Source organism: Leopardus geoffroyi, chromosome B1 (genome assembly GCF_018350155.1).
Source record: "Leopardus geoffroyi isolate Oge1 chromosome B1, O.geoffroyi_Oge1_pat1.0, whole genome shotgun sequence".
NCBI lineage: Eukaryota > Metazoa > Chordata > Mammalia > Carnivora > Felidae > Leopardus > Leopardus geoffroyi.
This window is the reverse complement of record NC_059327.1, coordinates 127525405-127531530: the sequence shown is the minus strand read 5'-3', so window position 1 is coordinate 127531530 and position 6126 is coordinate 127525405. Positions and strand designations below refer to the sequence as shown.

At 37.0% G+C, this 6126-nt stretch overlaps 1 protein-coding gene across 3 annotated transcripts in view; it reads left to right on the top strand.

The window, feature by feature from the left end:
- The window catches only part of GRID2 (glutamate ionotropic receptor delta type subunit 2), a 1475947-nt gene that overhangs the window by 1279422 nt on the left and 190399 nt on the right, over positions 1–6126 (top strand). The gene's annotated exons all lie outside the window — the stretch shown is intronic.

Here is a 6126-nt window from a genome sequence, read left to right as displayed (position 1 = left end):
AAGTTTCACTATTTGCAGATGACATAATACCCTATGTGGAAAAGCTGGCATCTAGTAGAATCTCTCTCTCTCTATTACCAAGTGTCTTCTCTTGCAGTGTAGCCAGTTCTTTTCATGTAGTGACTGAAGGATCCAAGCGAGCATGTTTGAAGAGTACAAACCTCCTCATGCCTTGGTTTACATCATGCTTACTAATGTTCTTTTGGTCAAAGCCAGCCACAAGGCTAGTCCCACAGTCAGTATGTGAGGTGCCCACACATGGACATGAACACTGGGAGGTAGAGTTCATTGGGAACCACCAGTGTTTCAATGTACACACCAGTGTAAGCAACAATATTACTTCACTTCTATTGTTTTTCTGTAGCCCATATTTTGGCCCTGACTTCACATTCTTGTTTTTGGTTTTTTGGGTTTTGTTTTTTTTTTTTTAACATGTGTATATCTTCTCCTCTCTTTCCAAGGAAATAATAAGTTTTTTGTTAACAGCGACTCTGCTCAAGTATTATTTTATATTCTTACAAAGCTAATGTTTATGGTTTATTACAGTATGTTGGCTTTGGCAGCTTTGCGGACTATTTCCAAGTTCTTCCCAAGTCTGCCACTCATCAGCTATTCAGTCTCAGGCAGAGTAGTTCTCTGAGTTTCAGTTTCCTTACCTGCCAAGTGGGGGTAATAATAGTTTCTTCCCTTATGTGATTGTTATGAAAATTAAATGAGTTTAATATTAGGGGGAAAAAAAACAATTCCCAGCCCAGAATAAACTTTAAATGTTAGTGGTCTAATATTTTATTGATATAAAGATAGCCGATAGCAAGATAGCACTTGCTTGATTTGGGTCTGATTTCTCATCCCTGAGCCCCATTCCAACACTTCATGAAAGGATAGATGTCTTTAGTAATTAGTACAGAAATATTTGACAGCCTCAAAAAAAATTTGAGAATTAGGGGCGCCTGGGTGGCTCAGTCAGTTAAGCATCTGACTTCAGCTCAGGTCATGATCTCACCTTTGGTGAATTCGAGCCCTGCGTCAGGCTCTGTGTTGACGACTCAAAGCCTGGAGCCTGCTTCCAATTCTGTGTCTCCCTCTATCTGCCCCTCCCCCATTCATGCTGTGTCTCTCTATCAAAAATAAATAAACATTAAAAAAATTCAAGAAACATTTACAGATAAAATAAAATCAATTCTATTTTTACCGTTACATTCTGACAGTTTACTGAAGGCCTTTCTTAATATTTTTGTTCACCATTTTTCCCAGTTAAAAAAGCAAGAAACTATTTTGTTTATATCCGTGACCCTTTTGGATTTGAATAGTCTTATTTGGCAATTTGAGTTAAATATATATTAAAATAGGTATGCTAAGATATTATAACCGAGAAGCTAATGACACTTACTAACACCTTTTTTGTAGATTTCACTGACCTGTAATGCCCCATGATAAAAAGTGAACAAGAATATTTAACATTGTTTACATGTAAAAATTTTAGCATGTATGTCAAGACCTAAAAGCACTCTCTGAATTATATTCAAGTTATTTCTGCCACTGTGGTACCTTCTCTAGAATTTAACAAAATTACTTTTGAGCAAGGGAATACAGCTGGCAACATCAAGCAATCAGTTTGCTACTCACATTTCCTCTTTTCCACCCAATGAATTTTACTGTGGATGGGCAACAACAGTTGTGCCCTCCAGTTCACACCACTTTATTTCCTCCTCACACCCACAAACGTGAGTCTGCTGACAAAAAAAAGGTAGCTTCACTGCGAAAAAAGGAGAGATTAGACCACAAGTTGTCACCTTGGTGAGGCTCAGGACAATAAAGAAGTTTAAATATTAGATAAATTTCTTTTCAAAACATTATCTTAATTAACATTTGGTCTTTTTTCAAATTACATCATACACATTTGAAAACCTTAGAAGTATTGCTTTGCTCTTTTGCATTAAGAGTCATTAAATTCTCCCTACAGTTTTCATATATAGGAAATATTGCCCATGTGAGATATAAATATGTGTGGTTTGCAAACACATTTGCCTTCCTTGGCTTTTTTAAAAAAAAAGTGTTAATGTTTATTTTTTAAGGAGAGAGAGACAGAGATAGAGAGCAAGTGGGGAAGGGGCAGAGAGAGAAGGAGACACAGAATCTGAAGCAGGCTCCAGGCTCTGAGTTGTCAGCACAGAGCCCGATACAGGGCTCAAACTCACGAACTGTGAGATCATGACCTGAGCCGAAGTTGACGCTCAACCGATTGAGCCACCTGGGCACCCCTGCCTTTCTTGACTTTTTAATGGACCTATATTGTTAGTCATTTGATATATGTGCATTTCCTTTTGTTTCTTCTTTTGATCCAAGAATTTTAAGACATGTGTTTTCCAGAAGAAAAAGAACATGCAGGTGTTTCAGTGTTCAACATACATTCAGGTGATCCACGCTTGGGCTGGGGAAGTGGGGACCAGGTGGAAAAGTGTCAAGAAAAGAGGAAGGACGTAATGTTTCTGGTGACTAGAGTTATGAAAGAGAAAGCAAAATGATGAAAAAGAAAGATTGTTTCTGTTCTCTTTATGATCTAGGAAAAATATTCTAGAATATTGCCTAGGCCTATGCTGCTAATATACAAGAAAAAATCATAAAAATCAGAAAATTGTTTTTATCTTTCCCCCCAAAGTATATTTCTTAACCATTATTTGATTTAATATATACAGTGAACTTGTGCTATTTCTGTGCTAATTTCAAGCATTTACCGAATGGATACTGTGCTGGTTGTACACACCCTCAATTATATTAAAGCCTAGTATGGCAGACAGAAATATGAATGAATACGTGCAAACACGGTTACAGATCTCCAGATGGATGCCTGTGCTTTGTAGAGAGGGATGGCATCAGAGATTTGTCATGAAAACATTGATGGAGCACAAAGCACTTTAAAATTCAAAAGTGGCCACTAAAAAAACACAGTGATCAAGGGATCCTTTTAGTTCAAAGATACGGAAAGTAAAAGGGGAAAGTGTGAGTTAAGTGAAGAGAAAAAGCAAGACAATGATTTTTCCCCCAATTAAGTCAAAGTTTACAATATTAAGGACAAGAACTGAAAATACATTTTGACACATTGATCGAAGTGTATTTGAAATTTTATCAGGAAATGTTTTCTAATTTTCTGGAGAAAAAAAAACAGTTATTAAAAGCCTAAATTGGTGCATATTTATTCATTCGGCAATACTCATGTGGCTTCTTACTGTTTGCCAGCCACCACAGACGTCACTGGGAATGAAATGTAAGAACAAAAGCAGAGTAGCTACCCTCGTAGGACTTAAAGTGAGCCTGAACCACATGTTCCCCTCAAGTGTTCTGTAGTCCCTTTACGAATCAGATGGCACGACTGTAAAAGCTCCTGTGCTTTATAAACTGTGCAAGCAGTTTTGTCAGCTTTCTGGAGAAGTCCTAATATCGTTAGGAAGCAAATTTGCATTTAATATCTACTTAACTCAGGTCATATTATTTTCTGTTTTGACTTGAAGAAGAAAATGTGATTGGTAATAACAATAAAATGGGCACAGTTATTTAGAAGGGAGTGTTTATGCCAAGAAAATTACAGAGGCAGATTAAGATTTGCAAGGAGATGGCATGTTTCCAGTAATTGCTCTCTGGATGTCTGTGAAGCAGGTTTGATTCAGGGCTGTTGCTGTTTGAGAGCTTCTTTCCCTGCAAAGGGAAGGTCTGCTGCTACACCTAGTGATGTTTTATCTGCTTTTCTGGGGTTTTATCTTAACTGCCATAGCAACACAGGGCTACCGCACGCTGCCGTCAACATTCAGGAGGCCTGTCTGGCTTTCACAAGACTGCTCTTACATATGCTATCCAGCATTCTCAATTCATCAGATGTGTATTTAAAAAAAAATGTTTTCCTGGGGAAGAAAAGTAATGATATGTTTTAGCCTATGCACGAATTTCATTCGTTTTCTAGGTTTTATGGGACTTAGAGCTCATACAATGGAATAGGAAATACTACGTAAAAAAGGATCCAGGAGTGCCTGGGTGGTTCAGTTGGTTACCAGTCCGACTCTTGGTCTCACGATCTCAGGATCTCACGATTCATGAGATCGAGCCCCACATCTGGCTCTGCACTCACTCACACTCTCTCTCTCCCCACCCCTCAAAAGTAAATAAATAAATATTTAAAAAATAAAAAAATTTTACGGTTGCCTGGGTGGCTCAGTCAGTTAAGCATCCAACTCTTGATTTCAGCTCAGATAATGATCTCACAGTTTGTGAGATCCAGCCGCATTGTCAGGCTCTGCACTGACAACACGGAGCCTGCTTGGGATATTCTCTCTTCCTCTCTCTCTCTCTGCCCCTCCCCCATCCACACTCTGTCACTCTCTCAAAATAAAATAAAAATCTTTAAGAAAATAATAAAGTAAATAACAAATAATAAAATTTTAAAATAAAAATAAGTAATAATAATAATAATCATAATGATAATAAGGAACACAAAACTAAAAATTCAGAATTAAATACAAAAATGAATATTTACTTAGAATAAAAAAAGATCACATCACATTACAAATTTAAGAAAGCTGATACACACCATACATATCATAAAATTGAGAAAAATAACCTTACATTGTTTTAATTAACTGTCAGAGACACTTCTATAATAATTTTCCCTGTAATTTCCTGTGTATATATTCATTGATGTCCTCTTTGAGAAGGACTTTGCAAGATCATTTTCTGTGGAAAGATTAGAAAGATAACTCAGTCTTTCCACTAGCATGGTGACCAAAATAATTTCTTTTTAATTAGTGACATTCCAGTGTAGCTCATTCCAGCTTCACAGCTCATTACTGATTGTGACATGTAAATTCTTAGAATGGTTACAAAATTGAGAAAATCCTCTATCACGTTTATTTCATATACGACCTGTCAGATTGGAAGACCATTTCACAGACTTTTGGTTCTGAGTATTTCAAATTATTTTTCTCCTCAACTACTCACACTGTCACAGTGTTGAGCACTAGAGGATACAATCATGTCACAGTACAGCACCCAACCCTGCACCTTTTGTCAGAAAGCTTAGTACATCAGCTCAGTAGGTAGTCAGAGTGTTTCTGGCCTGACAGCTGTAACTTAACCATCAATGAAAATGACTGTAAATCCCTAAAATTTTATTGCTAAGTTTATTTAAAATACAACAAAGTCAACTTCTTCTTAGTCTAATACAAGACATACCTAGGGGTTCTCCATTGCCCCATGACCAAAAAAAAAGTCAGTCTACAAAGAGATAGTGATCTTTTCACTGTTGGTGGGAATGCAAACTGGTGCAGCCACTCTGGAAAACAGTATGGAGGTTCCTCACAAAATTAAAAGTAGACTACCCTATGACCCAGCAATTGCCCTACTAGGTATTTATCCAAGGGATACAGGTATGCTGTTTCGAAGGGGCACATGCACCCCAATGTTTATAACAGCACTATCAACAATAGCTAAGGTATACAAAACAGCCCAAATGTCCACTGATGGATGGATGGATAAAGAAGATGTGGTATGTATATACAGTGGAGTATTACTCAGCAATCAAAAAGAATGAAATCTTGCCATTTGCAGCTATGTGGATATAACTGGAGGGTATTATGCTAAGCGAAATTAGTCAGAGAAAGACAAATATCATAATGCTTCACTCATATTAGGAATTTAAAATACAAGATAGATGAACATAAGGAAAGGAAAACAAAAATAATATAAAAACAGGGAGGGGGACAAAACAAGACTCTTAAATATGGAGAACAAACAGAGGGTTACTGGAGGGGTTGTGGGGGGGGGGGTGGGCTCAATGGGTAAGGGGCATTAAGGAATCTACTCCTGAAACCATTGTTGCACTATATGCTCACTAACTTGGATGTAAATTAAAAAATAATAAATTAAATAAAAATACTAAAAACTGAAAAAAAAGAAAGAGACCGTGATCTAAACTGATTGATAAAATATATTAATTTTGCCAAACAGGTGAGCAATCCTGACAATGGAGCTTTGTTAGCTTTACAGTGAATCTGCTTCTGTTCAGGATGAATTTACTCAACCTTTGCACACCAGTCTCCCTTAGACTCAATCTGATCCAAAAGACAGAAACATCTTGTA